Below are 19254 nucleotides of genomic sequence, written 5' to 3' on the forward strand. Positions count from 1 at the left end.
TTGGCTCTTTCCACAGTTTGGCTATTGTGGACATTGCTGCTATAAACATCTGGGTGCACGTACCCCTTCGGATCCCTACATTTGTATCTTTGGGGTAAATACCCAGTAGTGCAATTGCTGGATCGTACGGTAGCTCTATTTTCAACTGTTTGAGGAACCTCCATACTGTTTTCCAGAGTGGCTGCACCAGCTTGCATTCCCACCAAAAGTGTAGGAGGGTTTCCCTTTCTCCGCATCCCCGCCAACATCTGTCATTTCCTGACTTGTTAATTTTAGCCATTCTGACGGGTGTGAGGTGGTATCTCATTGAGGTTTTGATTTGGATTTCCCTGATGCCGAGCGACGTAGAGCACTTTTTCATGTGTCTGTTTGGCCCCCATTTCTAACTTAAGATCAACCAGAGGAAGCCATTTTCATACCCCTAACCAATCACACAGCATGGCCGGCTTCTTGTTAGCTGTCTACCTATGGCTTTCACATGTCAACCGCCTTCATTCAGAGCATACTGGAGGCTCTCCCCTTCTTTCCACTGTAAGCTTTCCCATTCCTGTGCCTGCATTTGAGTCTCTGCCAAATGGTGGCTGACTCCCTTGCTCTTACAAGTTCTGATAAATAGCTTCTGCTCATTCTCATTTGGGTGAATCTTCATTTATTGCCACACCACGGTTTAGTTCCCAACCTCTTCACAATGAACTAGTATCATGATAAAACTATCTCCTTTTCTCTCAGTATTGCTCCTCCAAATGTCTTCCATATCAGTGACCAAGTGAGTGTCATAAATGCAAGTTGAATTATATCAATTCCTATTTTAGCAGTTTTCTCTGTTTTTTTCCATTGACCTCCGAATAAGGTTTAACATCTTCAGCCAGACTGATTTGGTTTCCTCTGATATGTCCTGCTCCTTCTTTTGACACTGAACCTTAGGTTTGCATGTTATCAAAATTCTTGCTCAAAATGTGCCATATTCTCTGCACTTCACGGCTTTCGTAGAACGCGTTTCTCCTCCTAAAATATGATTCTTGATTTTGCTCATGTAATAAATTCTTATACCTCCTTAAGGTTTAGCATAGCCACTTTCTCCTTTGTGAACTCCTCCTAACCTTGCCAGTCTGTGCTGCTTCAACCAAACATGTATTTGCATTTTATGTGATTTGCTTAGATAGCTCTTTATTCAATTCAATGTTAGTTTTTGCATTGTTAGCACCTGCTTAGGATCTGGCATACTTTAAGTATTCAGTAAATATTGAATTATGAATGAATAAATGATTGAAAGACTGACTCTTTACATAAATGAGATTCCATGTGTGCCTATGTCAAACTCACAGGACCTAATTACTTTTCTTTGGTAGCTACTGGAGTAGGTAACCATCAACTCCTACAACGGGCCAAGTGGGGTGGTGGTTGTTCTATCGTCATCATCTCCCTACTTCTCACAACAGTTGCACAGGTTTAGGTGTTATTTCCCTCCCGTTTATAGGTAACAAACCTAAAGTTCCAAGAGGCTAAACAACCTGTCCAAGGACATACCGTTAATAAGCAGAACTGTTATTTGAGAGCACATCAGTCTGAAAGTCAAGATGGAGATCATAGGAGGAAAAGGAAATTTAGCTTCTCATATTAAAATCACAGAAATGATAGATATAATCTACCATAAGCCAAATAGCTGTTACAAATTAAGAATCATGGTTAGACTAACTTAGAATCAGGCTGGATATACAGTTGATTCTTATTATTCATGAATCCCATATTTGTAAATTTGCCTAAAATTCATTGGTAAACCCCAAATCAAAAACAGTACTTCCATGGTCTTTGTGGATATGTGCAGAGTGGCAAGAAATTTAAGTCGCCTGACACACGTATTCTCGGCTGAGTCTGAACAAGGCAATAATGCTCCACCTTCTTGCTTGAGCTCTCAGACTGTAAACATGTGCCTTTTTTTTTTTTAATAACAGGATTTATTTTTTAGAGTACTTTCAGGTTCACAGCAGATCTGAGGGAAGGTACAGAGATTTCCCACATACTCTCTGGCTTTTCCCATGCAGAGGCTCCCCTATTAGCAACCTCTCCCACTAGAATGATACATTTGTTACAAAGGATGACCCTACACTGACACATCATTATCACCAAGGGTCCATGATTTACTTTAGGGAACATTCTTGGTATTGTGTATTCTATGGGTTTGGACCAAATGAGAATGGCACAAATCCATCGTGAAGCGGTCACAGAGTAGTTTCACTGCCCTAAAATCCTCTGTGTTCTTTCATTGGAAGCCAAAGACATTTTTAACACACTTGTAGGATTTCTGCCATCCAATGCTGGTAGTGTCTGCTATTAATATGTGGCCCTAAGATGGTTTCAGTGATAACTGAAGTAAGATGCAGCAAATGTAATAACTGTCCTACGGCCACTTAGCAAGATTGTTAAAGGAGAGGTAAAGAAGAACCCCATAACCAATTGAAGTGACAGCAGGGTGAGCTTCAGATAATCAGGGTATAATTGCATAAACTGGAATTGAGCGGGCAAGTAAAGGCCAACACCGGAGTAAGAGGAAGGGTTTGAGCAAAATATATAACTGATTCTTTTTGTATTTTACCTAAAAATGCGTCTCCAGGATGGATGGTCTATATTCACTGAGAGGGACTTAATCTAGCGCCAGAAGTGCCTTCAAACAGAAAACTCTGCGTACGGAGCCACACATTCTAATTTACCTATACAAGGTAGAACCCCTTTCTCATACTTCAGAAGAAAGGTGTTTTAGACACTATTTTCTGTTTTTTTTTTCTTGTTATCTTTTTGTTTTGTTTTGTTTTGGCTTGCTTTTTTACTGTGCCTGAACACCCTAATTCTTCAGAACTACTTTAGAGAAAATAATGCCACCACATCAGTTCCTTAACGTCCCTTGCACAAATGTGCTCCACGTGAAAGGTGTGTGAGACATGCCTTTCCCCTTCTTTATTAGAGAGAGTTTCTGCCTTGACCTAGAGGTATTAATGACAATTGCTTATCTCCCTTCTCTAGGTCTAAGAGCAGTCTAATAAATCAGAGACCCCAGAATCTGGAACCTGGGAAGAATAGGGATAGAGTTAAGACCAAAACCTTCATACCTGAAAACATAGTCTTATATTTAGGTGAACAAAAGTTCTCCTGATGGCACAACAAGGAATTCTGCAACTCTTAAAAATATTCTCTTGCTCGCTGAGGACTAGGCAAAAGCCTCCCTCCAATGTGCTCCCATTATGTTGTGTATTTTATCTAAGTGAAGCATTTTTGCACTACAAAGTCATTGCCTGCTGTTTTAGTTCTGTATCTCCACTGCTAGATCATGAGCTCACTGACAGGAGGAAGTTCATGCTCACTGCTGTGCTCTTTTCCAGTTAAGACTATTTTGATTGTTGGGGCGCCTGGGTGGTTCAGTCAGTTGAGTGTCCGACTCTTGGTTTTAGCTCAGGTCCTGATCTCAGGGTGGTGAGATCAAGCCCCGTGTTGGGGTCTGTGGTCAACGGGGAGTCTGCTTGAGATTCTCTCCCTATCCCTCTGCCTCTGCCCCTCCCCCTGCTCGAGTGCACTAATTAATTAAATCTTTAAACAAAAAGGACTGTTTTGATTGCAAGGAATGGGAACCATTTGAGATAATAAAAATAATTGTTAAAAAAACCCCTCTAATCAATGGAGAAAATAAAATGGTGGGCCACAAGGATATATTTGAAGGCTTTATTCAAAGGACAGGGAGGAAGATACCATTTGCTGGGCCTCAGGTAGATTAGAACCAAAAGTCAGGCATTGAGATCTCTTTTCATATATCTCTGACCCCATCACATCTCTTATTTTTCTGTTCTCTGATGACCAGCTCCATTTTCCCTTTTTTGATTATATTCTATTGATTATTCAAATCGCATAAACCCGCTTGCCTTAATTCAACGAAACCTATTAGGTCCAACATTAAATACTGATAAATGACTTCAAAAGTCTGATTTGTCCAAGTCTTCCTTGTGCAGAGCCCTATTATCAGGTTGTACATAGTTCCCAATCAGGTCAGTTATAAATGGGAGGGGGAATGGGGATCAGTCACGTGGTACATTGCTCACTGCTCCAACAGTAGAAATGGTGGGAATGAGCAGATTCTCTGATAAAGGGCATAGTTAAGGTAGTTCCCTCAAAGTTGTCTAGTACTTATCCTTAATATCTGACCCCCAGAGGGCATCAAAATCATGTGTTAAATGAATGAACACAAGGATGTGGCAGACATTGCAGGTAACATGTCAATTTCCCCTTATTTCTCTCTAAAATCACGCCAATTTAGCTGGGTAGTGGGTGACAATAGGCCAGGAAACATGGACCCAGCCTGGTAATGTGCTGGAGATATTTCACATTGGTTTGTGGGAGCCAGTTATGCACATGTCTTCCCAGCTCTGCCAAGTCATGTTGGTAGCCTAAAACAGCCATGATGAGAATATTTGTACCACGGAAATTAGCCAGGGCTATAATCAGTCCTTGTTATTTTTTTTCCTCCCCAGAGAACGGATTATTAAACATTTATTAGCATTCCACTAGCCCAGCCAGAATCATGGTTGGTCTAAGCTCATAATGGAAATCCCAAGCCTCATTTCCAGGATTGATTAAGGGGAGGGCCTGTGACCCAGTTCTACCAATGGGACCTGGGTTCTCTTGGATTTTCTTCCAAATAAAAATAAAAATGCTCAAATTTCCTGCCTTTGAACACTGTCTTTTAAGAATGTGATACCTCTAGCCAATCTGCAATCGAGAGGGAATGGCTCGGTCGGCGTCTGGGTGGCTCAGTCGGTGTCTGCCTTTGGCTCAGGTCATGATCTCGGGGTCCTGGGATTGAGCCCGACAATGGGATCCTGGCTCAGCAGGGAGCCTGCTTTCCCCCTTCCTCTGCCCCTCCCACTTCTCGTCCTCCCTCACTCTCTCTCTCTCAAATGAATAAATAAAATCTTTTAAAAAAAAGAGAGAGGGAAGCATAGACATGCAAAGCAACAGGCTTAAATAAATGAAAAGAAATATGAAGACAATATGGTTCTTTGATGACTCTGTTAAGTAACTCCACAAAACATGGAACTACTCTGCCTCAGGCCATTGTTATGAGTGAGCAAATGACCTTTATTTCTTAGGGCAATTTTAGTTGAATGTTTCACAACTCGCAACCCAAAGATTCTAATACAGTGAATGGATAGGTGGGTGGATGGATGGATGAATGAATGAATGAACAAACAGACAAACCCATGAACCAATGAATAAGTGAATGAATGAATGAATGAATAAATAAGATTATTTGTACAGGGATAATTACGTGTATGCACAGGTATGTAACACATGTCCTGCTGGATTTCTATTTCACCCTTTTGCATTATAATATATTGTAAAACTTTCACATTTTTTTTTATCATGGATGAACAAAGAGCTTCTCACTGAAGAAAATGTATGCACATTAATTACTTTCACATGACTATATATATTTAGGAACCTTCTTAATGAAGGACAAATTGTTCTCCACCACTCCATGCTCGCTAGAAAATATTCTAACTTTAAATAAAAATATGTGAAATTTATGAGATCTCTAATTCTGTATCCTAGCAGTTAAAACTCTAAGGGGTAATTTGTGTGGGTGCCTGTATGTGCATATATGTTCATTGGGAATGACGGTGTTTTCTATTTCTTTTGCATTCATGACACAAGAATGCTACCGTTCTTGTAACAAACAAGATTTAACTACAGTAAAACTTAAAGCCATTACATGCACTGAAAATAATTCATAGCATTGTTTTTACTTCGACTGTTTTCTTTCTCAATTTTGAGTCTAGGAGATGGGCTCTGGCGAACACAAGTCTTTGCCAGCTAGTTAGAAAGCCCCTTTTCTACCTGGTCAGATGCAATGAATCATTATTTTCCACCCCATACTCTTATCCACAAATCCAGTTCTCTCCAGAAACTAATAAATTGTGATTCTAGAGAAGAGGAAAGGTAGTCCAATGCATAATTGATGATGGGTGCTACCTAATCAGTACCTAATAGAAGAAAAATGCCAAAACCTGGCCACTTCATTCTTCTAAGGAAAAAAGTCAGGGAGCTAAGGTGAAAGACTCTTTTAAACAACAAACATTTTTTTTTCAGTCCCCAGTTGCCCTTCTCAGGACTAGCTATATGCATAACAATAGCAAAAATGTTGTTCTGGATGTTACTTCTTTCAGTTTCTATTAAAACAGTAATAGTGCCTGCTTCCATTATACATTTCCCTGAATATTTCAATCAAAATGTCACTTAGCCACTGTTACTCGAGTGCACTTAATATTTTCATTAAAACCAATAAAACCAAGGAATGACAAGGGTGCAGGTGGGTGCAGGCAATTAAACTCCTCTTGTATGTACCGTTAAATAGCAGTTGAAGAAAGAAAGAAGCCCCATTGAACACCTGTCCCTTCTCCTTTGAATGGCAGCTAACAGAAATCCACTTAGCTAGCTATTGTCTGCTTACTTTCCTGACAGATAATGTGAAGAACAGGCAGTTATGGGGCCACTAATTCAGAATTAATTTTTCCTTCACAAGACTGCTGTGGACACTGAGTGCAGTAATGGTGCCTGATCAGGATTCAGGGGGGTAAACAAGACAATCTGAGATGATGGGCAGAAGATAAAAGCCCTCCACTTGCCAGTCAGCTGTGGTTTTTGCTGGCACCTTGTATTATTATTTTTTTCAATCTGTCTCAAACCGAAGTCTAAAGAGTTAATCATTAAAACATTTGACTGGTGTGTGTGTGCGCGCGCGCGTGTGTGTGTGTGCGTGTGTGTGTGTGTGTGTGTGTGCACGGGCCACATGTATGTTGAAAGAAAACACAAAAGAGGAAGATTCTACAGTGTTGCTCTCCATCTTTTCCCGCCATATTAAAAATGTTAGTGGCTGCAAAAGACAGCTGTTAAGTCACACATTGAGATTGTTTATGGAACTTCCTCCTGTGAGCTTCTACCTCAGTTGAGAAAATTACTGCATTTCCTTTAATAAATCCAGACCTTCTGATAACCCACAATTATTGCTTATTGCATTCTGGTAGGAAACACCCACCCCTAACATGCACGACAAAAACTGGTTTCCACCAGACCAAATTAAAATGTTCTCTTGCTTTTATTCTTTCTACCTCTCTCCCTCTCTCCCTCTTCACCTTTCTCCCCCACTCCCCTCTTTCTCTCTCTCCCTTTTCTTTCTAAGTCCGTGTTCCTACATGCTAGCCACCCAAATCATTTCAATAACCAGCAGAATGAAGAATCTCTGGGGATGAGTTACAGAGGAGGATTAGATACAACTGTTCTCTGGCCAGTCTTTGAGACCTGTTGGCAGACAAATGGCAGACATATCTTGTGAATTATCTCCTAGTCACTGACACAAACCCCTCAGAATAAATCAGGATTGGAGATTGATTTCCGCAAAATTGCTTTATTACTCAGGTAAAATTTATCGACCTGTTCTATGAAGGAAAAAAAATAATAAACGAAAGAGGACAGGCCATGCTAAAATAGCAAACATAAAACCTTCCATAAATCCTCTCATTTCAAATATTTGATAATTTAGCGTAGAATGTGTTTTTGGAGAAGTTCATCTTTGTGTAGTTTATGTTGTCTGGGAGAAACATACAGAACCCAGGCACCTTAAGGACCATCGGTTAGCTATCAAAATATACGCTGATTAAGTGTGGTGACCAGTTTCTAAGCCCCAAATCAGGAAACATATTTTTACAAAGTTTTTTTTCTCCTTATAAAATTATCTGGTAATATTTTTGCAATACAAACATTAAATCCAATAAGATCGTAAAGTTATATCTACCCCAAATATCCAAATTATAGACCTTCTATCCATAGGGGCCACCTCCACTCAACTCATGAAGTTGCATGGAGGGTCAGTTTTCATGGGCAAAATGAAACCATTATTCTATATTGAAATCTTTTCAGTTTTTCTGAATGATCAAATGTAGTGTCTATGGATTCTGTGTACATCGTAAAAAATAACTTTCCTTGCAATGCAGAGGCCACATATCTGTGTCAAGAGAAATATCTCCAAACAAAATCTTATGTGATAATTCTATTTGATGAAGGTGGGCAACATAGTAAGAGAAGAACAAAATCTTGGCCAGAGCTTGTTACTCTAAGTGCAGTTATATAAAAGACATCAGTTTACTTTCTGTGCGTTTGTGTGTGTGTGAGTGTGTATGTTGACTTTATCTGAGGGTGCTCAATACTCTCAGACAGTGAATACAAGAGACAGGGAGATCATTCCATTGCTGCACACTTTTAAGCAACCCACTCTTAATTCATAGAAACCTCTAGGAGAATGGTCTCCACGATTTCTCATTTCCATGTTTCCTCCAAAGAGTTAGCTAGTTATACAAGCAAATCAAAGTTGATCCCAAAACACTTGGTTTATCTATGCTGTTCAGAAATATGTCAGTGGGAGAAAGACAGAAAACATGCCAAAACATGCTTGAGACCTTGCAGACTCACTGTTTTCTCTTTTACCCCTGGTTTGAAATCTCAATTATCACGGCCTTTTGATGACTGTCTTCTATAACACTTGGGAACCACCTTCCCCCTTCCCTTTCTCAGGGCCCCAAGAACTGCCTCTTCCCCCTTATCATTTCTAGATCAAGTATCTTTCTGGCCAAAAATTTTTCTTCTTGACCAGGGCATGATTGCTTCAATCTACTGATTTAACAAGGTCAACTTCTACCAACAAGATGTAACACACAGAATATTTCCACATTAATCATCAAATATAGAAGCTTTCCTGTATCTGCCTAAGCTAATAATTTTTCCACACTGTAACGCAATAAATTGGACCTAGCTCTATGACAAGTCTTCTCATGCAAAGTTGTTATCTTCCCATTTATCCTGAGATGAAGCCTCCCATCCCAAGCCCTACCCATATATGAAAGCTTGCTGTCAAACTTCCCAGGGTTTCAGCCTCATATGGGTATTTAACCAAGTGTATCACTTAGAATTGCAAAGGTAGCTGAAAGAAAAACAAAACTTAATAATATAAAATCTGTGATAAGTATTATATGTTTAATATATTATCTTTAATATATTATAATCAAATTATAATTAAATGCACAATTATTATAAAATACATATTATCTGTCATTATTATTTTACAAACACAAAGGAATGGAGGCCATGTGGGAGGTAGTAAATGTGGGTTTAAGTACTCATCTTTCTAAATACAATTTAAAGAAAAACTATACATTTATAAGTCAAAGAACAGAGTTAAATGTGAGCCTACTATTTAAAAGTCTGGTGATAAGCACCAGATTAACTAAAATGAGTTAGAGTTAAAATGCTTGCAGTTTAGGAACACGAATGGGCATGAGAGTGAAAAATTGGGATGGGGAGATAGTTTATATTTTATAACTTCTGAACGATTTGGACTTTGTTAAAAAAGAAAAAAATATATATATATACATACTTAATTTTATGACTTCCAAAAAAATTAAAGAAAGGTGATTGCACTAAGCTCTACAATTACTTGTCAAGTCTCATGCTGATATCACTGTGGACTTGAAGTTGGACAATGAATCTGGCTTCGTCCTCCTTTGTTAAAAGGTCATCAGCTCTGTGATATCACCACAGATAGGAGATGAACCTCTCCACCATCTGGCCTCGAATGTACTTCCCCACCTGGCTTTCTGTGGAGAACACTCAAGACCATTTCAAGAGCTGTGGGATTAGCAGAAAAAACACAGATCATGGAATCAGAAGTTTTGAATTCAAGTTCTGCCTTCACTTTAACAACAGCCAGTTTGTCATTTAAAGTCTGTGGCTTCAGTTTCCTTTGTGTAAAGTAGGTAGAATACCAGAGTTTGGGAGGAGATTCATGGAGGTAACAAATAGAAATGTACTTGCTTATTGTAAGTAATGAAACAACGTTTAGTATAATAGCTCAAATGTCATTTGTTTTCCATATGACCTGCTTCTTGGCAATCACGGCAGCGATTTGGTGCTGCTCTGACCTCTTCTATCTCCAATACCAGCCTAATGAGCAGCTTTCAGCTCAACCACAGCACTGTTTATTCTTTGTGTTTCCAGCATCAGGGAAATGACTGCTTTGCTTTTCTTAGACAGTCCCCTTCACTCATGTGCAGAGAGAAAATCTATTCTTTATCTTGTTATGTTTTCAATCTAAATGATTTACATTACCTAGATGAAACATTGCTAGGAGGGCACAAAAGGTTAATTCCTTCCCCCTTATACAGGGAGTTGGACACTGGTTTGAATTATTGACCAGGGATGGCTTTTAAGGGTCATTGAAACAGTAAGTTGTGAATTGTAGACTCCTTGTCTGAGCCCAAAGGCTGACTGTCTTCTTAAAAGTGGTTAAGTGGAAGTTATTGATGAGACCTCGAGTGAGATTTGACATCAGGCTTTAATTATACCTTGAGAGGCAAGGAAATGGAAAACGAAGGCTAATTCAATTGAACAGTTGATCACTAAGCAATAATCACAACACAAAAAAATGTATCTCTATTTCACTCAAGTGCTGCCCACATGGAAAACTGGTATCAGTAATTTGATTTGTGTTACTCTTCTTAAGATATTTTATTTGGATCAAGAGAGGGATGTTTTATTTAGCCTATCTGAAAATGTGTTTGCATGGACATACAGGCCTAGAGCTTCTTCCTTAAAGTGTAAAAGAGTGGAACCAAAGAAACTCCGTGTAATTTTAACCCTCCTGAGGATACTAATCTATAGTTCCTGGTCAGCACACTCTGCATCAGAAATAGAATACAAAACAAAGGGGTACCACCAAAGAAATTTTTAGTTAGAAATATAGTACCCAAGTCCACATTACCGAACACATTAGAGATATATTAAAATATGCTTCACATATCAGCATTTATGCAAATTGTTAAACCTTCTTAGTCTTTGCATTTTACTCACTGAAAAACATAGGTGTGGGCAGCTTGTTTGTTTCCAGTCTCTGCCATTCTCCTGCCAAATGGAGCTATTTACAGCAAATATAGAAAAACTGTCTTGACATTCACAAAATTCTAGAAGCTCTTTGCAAGCCTGCCACAAATATAATATGTTGAACCATATCATATTGCTAATATTCAACTACTTTTTCCCCACAAATATGGTAGTGCCATATGGTTCTAATAGATACAAATTATGGGTCAGGTTTCTCGAATTCTTGCATAATAAATTACTAGTCATGTCCTCCATGAGCGTTGTTCAGGAAAGCACTTCCTGGTTGAAGAAACTCAGTGGCATTTGTCTTTGGCTATTAAAGATGAATATCAGAAAGCTGTGTTCATTCAGGTGACTATTCCCTTCTGCGAAAGCAATTTCAAACAAAAAAGCATTGCACTAAAAAAAAGTTAACTGAAGTAGTGGATATATATTATTTTTTCTTCTTTATACTTTGCCATATTTTCCAAATTTCTACAATGAACATGTATTTTTAAATCAGAAACATTTTAAAACAAATTTTAAAAATTAAAGAGAGCTGAATTTTAAATATCACATTAAAATCTGAGGAGAGCAAGTCATATAATAAATAGGCCTATTCCTTCAGACAAAATACCTATGAATAATTCTGAAAAATGACTTGTTTATTACCACTACCATCCCAATTTCTCCTCCTGTTGACAAGGAGTCAAGGTAGTTGACACTTCCAGTTTCACTTGAGCTGATTTGTGACACTTATTAGTCAACCAATTTGGGAGCACAACGTGCTTTGGTGGTCTAATCCCACCTCTGGTCACATATTAACCTCATTTTGGTTTAAATGCTCCATTAAAATGGGAAACCCTATCCAGCTGGCAGGGGAATAGCACTTGCTTTAAATTGGATATTATTCTGAATTACAGTCAACTCTGTAATTCAGTGTGATGTGGCTGCTAAAAAGCCAAGGATCTTAGACTGCATTAATAAAAGTGTAATTTCTGGTTTATGGGAAGTAATCGTCTTTCTATATTCTGATCAAGCCACATCTGGAGTATTATGTTCAATTACAGGTCAGCATTTTAAGGACCATGGCAAATTAGAATATGACCAAAGAGGAAATCAGGATGGGGAAGAGTCTTGAAAGCCACTGTCATTTTGAGGAAGAGGCAATGGAAAGCAGGCTAGGTGGTATAGATGACATAATAGCTGTCTTCAGATATCTGAACTGGTTGGATGGAAATGAGAGAATTCTGCGTTGTTCGGAAACACCGTGAATACGGGTTTTTTTTAATGAATATGAGAGGATATTAAAATGGAGCTTCTTAAAAAATCTCCTTTTTGACTGAGATCACAAAAGGCTACAACGAACACTAAGTGACAGCCATTTACACATCCCAAAGGGAGGTGCCTGATCATCTGAACCCGACTTGCAAAGGAGGTGGCCCCGAACAGTTTGACAAGTGTAACACTACTTCAAAGATAGAAAGGGGTTAATGTTGTAGGAGTTGAGTGGCATTTTTTTTTTTTTGAGAGAGAGAGAGAGAGAGAAAGAAAGAGTTGTTAGAGGGCAGTGGTCTAAAAGGGGTACTAGCCTTTCCGAGGCAGCAGGCTGTGACAGGTGGAAGCACCCAGAGAACATGATTTATGTCTCTGGGGTACGAGGAGCACAAAGACTGGAGCCAGATCCACACCAGCAAAAGCCCAAGGGCGGGCGGCTGTGGCTAGCTAGCCACTCTGACTCAGAGAGGAGAACCAGGTGGGACTTGCACTGGCCTACACCTGCCTTGCATGTAGAAGGCTGCACCACGTGTGTGCCGTGTAAAGGTGGTTGGCATAGGTGGCAAGTGGAGGCTGAAACACACCCTCTCTCTGATCCTCATGGGTAAGACCTTTTCTGCCCCCTCCAAGGGGTGCACCTTTCTTTGCACCAAGGAACGAGTGACTAGGAACATGTGCTCTACAAGGATGCATCTTTCCCAAGGGATCATCTTTTTCTCATTCACGGAGGGGTACCACAAAAGCTAGAGGCATCCCCAGCAATAAGAGAAGTTTTTTGCATGGGTCAGATGTGGGCCTTGTAGAAGAGAAAGTCAGCTTGAAATCATCTTAAAGGAATGTGTCCAAGAGAGCCATCTAGTGAGGAATGGGACTCCAAGAGAGGACCTGAGTTGGCTGAATGATCAGATACCTGGAGAGCTGTGAATGGCCAACAAGAGAAAATATCCTCCCTTCTCTAAAGGATGTCAGAGTCTGGGACAGCAAAGAAGTGGGGAACTAAACCAGCATTAGTTTCAGAATTTTGACTATTGCTTGAAAATAGATATTTAAACTGAAATGAGACTTCTAGTGACTAATAATAACCAGAGAATGTTTTCAAGTCAACAACAACAACAACAAAAAAAAAAAAAACTACAGGAGCCACCTGAATGTCATCCAAGCAGTCAGAGAAGAACTGGCTCCAAAGTATAGGTTGAAAGTCCAGAGGTTGAAATTTCACATAGCAGATTTTCTCTCTCTCTCTCTCACACACACAAACACACTCCATGTAAAAGGCATAAGGGCATAGATTTCATCATTAGACTGTTTATCAATAAAATGGGATAATGTACTGAGAGCCCATGTTAAAGAAAGGAGACAGGAAAGAGAAAAACCTAGAAAAACTATGAATTCCCAGATCAACAGCAGTGCTCTTTATTTTTGAAAGCAGGGACATTCTCAAGGTGCTGGAGTGTTCGGCTCTCTCTGATTATCCTGGCTACCCTCTACGCACAGATCTATTCTCCTTACATCAGGGTGTGACAGTCTTTCAGTACAGAGAATCAGGCTCCATTCCACAATGCATAATCAAACTTGTGGAGAATGGAGAGGTGATAATTCGATGAATTCAATTACATGTATGTTTTAAAATAATCTTACTAAATGCCATGCTGGACAAAATAATTTCAGAATTTGGTTGAATCCACGTGGTATAAGTTCCTAAGAATGTAGACAAAGACAGAGCCATGCGGGGATTGGATCCATTTACTGCTAACCTCTTTGTTCAGTCTTTAGATATGCTTGATCAGGTTCCTTTTCTAGGACTGAACTGGGGTAGAGAGTAGTCATCTAACTCAGAGTCCCTACACTGGAGGGAAGGGGAAAAGGATATTAAATACCTTTTATGTGGGTTGCACGAGGGGTGAAAAAAAAAAGCAGAGAAATAGATACAGACATGGATGATTAGATTCTGATAAATGTGCCTCCTGCCCAAACTGAGCATATTCATCCAAACATCTTTATTTCTGATCTCCTGTAATTTTGCCAGGAGATCTAGAGCTGTCAATTTAATTGAGATATGAAGGATTTTGGCCTAAGCCCCAAAATAAATGAGGCCATGATGAAACAGGAATTCATTTATTCAATTTCATTCATTCAATAAATATTCATTGGGCACTTATTCTTTGCCAAGTATTGTGGTAGTTACTGGGGATAAATTCTTGAGCTAAACAGATATAAATCCTGCTACTACAGAACTTACAGTACAACTGAAAAAACAGATATCAAACAAGGAATTACAAATGTGATAAGGGATTTTAATAAAATTAGACATCATGGAAAAACTGATATGTTTCAAACCTATAACAATATTAGATGCAGATATGATATGCAGAGAGCGAGAGAGACACTGATGAGCTATTCTATCTAATAGCCTGTTTGGACCTGTTTGGCAAGCCTATGAAGAAGCAATACAAGTTTATAAAGTGAGGTTCACTCCTTTGTCACACATCTGGATTTATTTTACCAAAGTAAGTTATAGGAAGCATTACAACTTGTAACAAGGTACCCGAGAGGCATTCTGTTCTTCCCCCAGAAACCTTTACTATTGCAAATGGCCGTCCATTCCCACAGGGCAGTGAGTGTGGACAGAGGACAAGGACATTCACCCTCCCCATGTTGTACGGTGTCAGTCAGCTCGGGCTAGCTGCACAAAATACCACAGGCTAGGTGCCTGCAATAGACATTTATAATCTCGCAGTTCTGGAGACTGCCAAGTCGGGTGTCAGGGGGCCAGTGCGGTCAGATCCTGGAGGACCTCTCCCTACTCTGCAGATAGCTTCTTCACATGACAGAGTTATGGGGGCTCTTCCTCTAATCCTATCAAGTTAGGGCCCCACCCTTATGACCTCCTTTGACCTTTATCACCTCCTCCCAAGCCCTGTCTCCAAATACAGTCACATTAGGGGTTAGGGCTTAACGAATTTTGGGGAAGAGACAATTGATGAGTTAAAAGAACAAAACTACTCAGCTTAGAATTTTACGCAAATGAACCCAGATAAGCAAATACTTTTCAAAACCAAAAGAACCAAGGATCATTACCATGCTCTTGGACACTGGGTGGGGCTGAGGAGCTGCTCTGGTAATCCATTTGTGGCAATGAGACCAGAACCCTGGAAACCAAATTCAAAGTTGGTTCAAATTCTCCAGCTTCTATGAATCATGATGTCTTTTTGACGGGAGCATGAGGTGGAGGGGGAAGGTGGTCATAGCATGTCCATGGAAACTCCTCTTGCTCTATCCATGAGGAAACCTATTAGACCTCATTGCAAAGACCTGGTATGCATGATCCACTCCACCTCCAGCATCATTACTAATAAACTGTGAATGACAACAGACCTTCTGTTTGATAATAAAAGAAGAGGATGAAGAGATCTTCTTGTAAGCATGATCAGTGCATGACAGAGCACTTCATTTCCCCAGGAGGCTGGACTCATTGTGAGAGTAATGAACTGGGCAGCTGGGACAATTTAGAAGAAGATGGCCATCCATTTCTCCATAGTGCTGTAAAGCCACTCTGACTGCTTTTATGACCGGTTGAAGCTGGTATGCACTAGATTGGCAATTTGCAAAGCAATGGGAAGACTAAGAAATGTTCAGGAGTATGATATTGATTAATCTGCATGGAGACAATGCAGCATTTGGAGATCAAATCAAGAATTTGTCAAGCTTGCTTTTTAAAAGATTTCCCTTAAAAAGTGAATGACAGAAGCAATACTACTATAACAATCAAAAGCAAAAAAGAAATAAGCTACTTCTAATCTCACAATTGTAACAAATCATGTCAATATCTTGTTCTCTGATCCATGTGAACAAGAAAATGTCACACGTGGTGGAGCAGGAACAGGAATAAGTTTTGGAACTGGCAAAGGACTTCTGTGCCCTGGGCAATGATGTAATAAAGAGCTATGACACTGGATGTACACAGTTAAGGGACAGTGGAGCGATATTGTAGCTCAGTGGAACCACGTGGAAGACTGACTTCAACTTCCAAGTCTTAAGAAATCACTGTCAGGCAAGTAATTCTGACCTCAGTTACTACTGTGCTTGTGACAGTGTATAAGTACCTACTGGAGAGCCAGCTGTTTAGCCATATGTGCCTGGGTCACCACCATGCTTCTGCAATTCTAAAGGACTTCACCATGCTTCAGTGAATCCGTGTTCCACAGCGACACCAAATGGTGAAAGGAGAAACAACAGCAGCATAAAATGTGATCCTCTTTGGAGAATTAGAATTACTGGTTTGATTTTGTAGGCTTTTTTTTTCCCCCTCCAGCTTCATTGAGATATAACTGACCCATCACACTGTATAAGTACAAGGTATACAACTCGATGATTTGATACACTTATATATTGCAGAATAATAATCACAGTTGGGTTAGTTAACACCTCCATCACCTCATATAATTTTGGGGGGGAGCGAGAACATTTAAGATTTACTCTCTTAGCAACTTTCAAGTATATAATACAGTATTGTTAACTCATCATGCTGTCCATTAAATCCCCAGAACTTACCTTACAACAATAACCATTGAACAAAATCTGCCCATTTCCCCTAACTCACCTTGCAACCACCATCTACTCTCTGTTCCTGAGTATGGCCTTTTTTAGATTACACATATAAACAGACATACAGTATTTGTCTTTCTCTATCTTACTTCGCATAAAGTCCCCAAGGCCCAACGATGCTGTTACATATGATGACAGGATTTCATTCTTTTCCATGGCTAAATACTATTCCAGTGTCTGTCTCTCTCTCTCTCTCTCTCTCTCTGTGTGTGTGTGTGTGTGTGTACACATACATACCACATCTTTATCCATTAATCCATAGACACTCTTAAGTTGTTTCCATATTGTGGCTGTTCTGAATAGTGATGTAATGAAGATGAGAGTACAGATTATCTCTTCAAGTTCCTGGATTCATTCCCTTTGGATATATACCTACAAATGGGATTACTGGTAGTCCCATTTTTAATTTTTTGCAGAACCTCTATAATTTTTTCCATAGTGACTGTACCAATTTATATTCCTATCAACAGTGCACAAAGGTTCCCTTTTCTCCACATCCTTACCAACACTTGTTATCTCTTGTCTTTTTGATAATAGCCATTCTAATATGTGTGAGGTGATATCTCATTATGGTTTTGATTTGCGTTTCTGTGATTAATAGTGATATCGAACACATTTTCATGAACCTGCTGGCCATTTGTATGTCTTCTTTGGAAAAATGTCTACTCAGATCTTCTGCCCATTTTTTAATTGGACTGCTTGTTTTATTTTGTTTTGTTTTGCTATTGAGTTGCAGGAGTTCCTTATATATTTTGGACATTAACCCTTTATCAGATATGGTTTGCAAATATTTTTCCAAGTCAGATTGCTTTTTCATTTTGTTGATTATTTATTTTCCTATGCAGAAGTTTTTTAGTTGGAGGTAGTATCACATATTTATTTTTGCTTTTATTGCTTGTGCTTTTGGTGTCATATCTATAAAAACAACTCTTGCCAAGATCAATGTCAAGAATCTTTCTCTCTTTGTTTCCTTCTAGTTTTATGGTTTCAGGTCTTCTGTTTAAGTCTTTAATCCACTTTGAGTTAATTTTTTGAGTGGTGTAAGATAAGGGTTAAGTTTCATTCTTCCACACCTGATTATCTAGTTTTCCAAGCACCATTTATTGAAGAGTTGTTTATTCTTTCCCATTGAGTATTTTTGGCTCCCTTGTCAAATATTAGTTGACTGCATATGTCAGAGTTTCTTTCTGGGCTTTCAGTTGTGTTCCACTGGTCTGTGTCTGTTTCCAAGCTAGAACCATACTGGATTAATAAATGATTAATACAGCTCTGTAATATCATTTGAAATTGGGAAGTGTGATGCCCCCAACTTTGTTTTCTTTTTCACGATTGCTTTGGTTATTCAGGGTCTTTTCCAGTTCCATACAAAGGTTTGGATTTTTTTTTTCTATTTCTGTGAAAAATGCCATTGGAATTTTGACAGGGATTTCACTGAATCTAAAAATGGCTTTGGCTATCATGGATATCTTAACAATAGTAATTTTTCCAATCCATGTATATGGGATGTCTTTCCTGACTGGTCTCACAGGTTTTTTGCTTGCCTATCATCTGTTTTCAGTAGTGTGCTGTTAAATGTTTAACAGAGGGAGGAAAACCTTGACTTGTAGCATTTGCCAATTTCCATGGTATAAATACTTCTGCCATGGCCAATTATGGCTGTGTTAAACACAAAGGGCTTGCAAAATTTCTGGAAATTCAGCAATAGCTAGAGCTGGCCTCATGGCTCCAAGAGTCTATTGCTGAATTTCCAGAAATTTTGCAAGGTCTTTGTGTTTAACACAGTCATTCTTGAAATTGAACATGGCAGAAGTATTTCCACAGAGCACCCAGAGAGATTTTTGCAAAATGTAAACCAGATCACATTGTTCCCTGTTCCTAACCCTACCTTGTCTTTCTATCACTTAAGATAATATTGAGTCCGTATCTCTACCTTACAGAGGTCTCTGGTTTTTTGCCTCTCCTACTATCTCCAATCTTGTCCCAGCCTATGACCTCCCTTGTCCATGGTGCTCAAGCCCACCCTGGCCTTTCTATTTCTGGCTTGCACCTAGCTCATATCCATCTTATGTCTTTTCATAGGTGTTTTCGCTGCTTGTAATGCATTTTTCCCATAACTCGCATGCTGGATCCCTCTTTTCATTCTGACCTCAGTTTAAATAGCTCCTCAGAGGACCCACCCTATCTTAAGTATTCCCCTAATAAATTCTGTATCACATCATTCCAATTTTATTCTATACATGAAATTCATGCTGCTATCTTCATTGTTTATTTATCTACCATCTAAGTGTCTTACCACAATGTAGTTGCCATGAGTGTAGTAACCTTGTCTGTTTTGTTCATGTCTGAAACCCCAGTGCCTGGTACATGATAGGTATTTAGTGAATATTTACAAAATCTTTTTCTAATGAGTTGGATTTGATA

The 19254-nt window shown here is 39.2% G+C and overlaps 1 long non-coding RNA gene across 2 annotated transcripts in view; it reads right to left on the reverse strand.

Moving 5' to 3' along the window:
* The window catches only part of LOC112838880 (uncharacterized), an 80596-nt gene that overhangs the window by 25522 nt on the left and 35820 nt on the right, over positions 1–19254 (reverse strand). Inside the window, exon 1 of one of the 2 annotated variants that reach the window (XR_012374073.1) lies at positions 10942–11007. The exons of the other annotated variant lie outside the window; for it this stretch is intronic. This is a non-coding gene — a long non-coding RNA (uncharacterized lncRNA). Of the gene's footprint in view, positions 1–10941; positions 11008–19254 lie in introns of those variants that run through there. 2 annotated transcript variants of the gene reach the window in all.

This window comes from Callorhinus ursinus, unplaced genomic scaffold (assembly GCF_003265705.2).
Source record: "Callorhinus ursinus isolate GAN/ISIS: 27379988/994484 unplaced genomic scaffold, GSC_fseal_2.0 scaffold28, whole genome shotgun sequence".
NCBI lineage: Eukaryota > Metazoa > Chordata > Mammalia > Carnivora > Otariidae > Callorhinus > Callorhinus ursinus.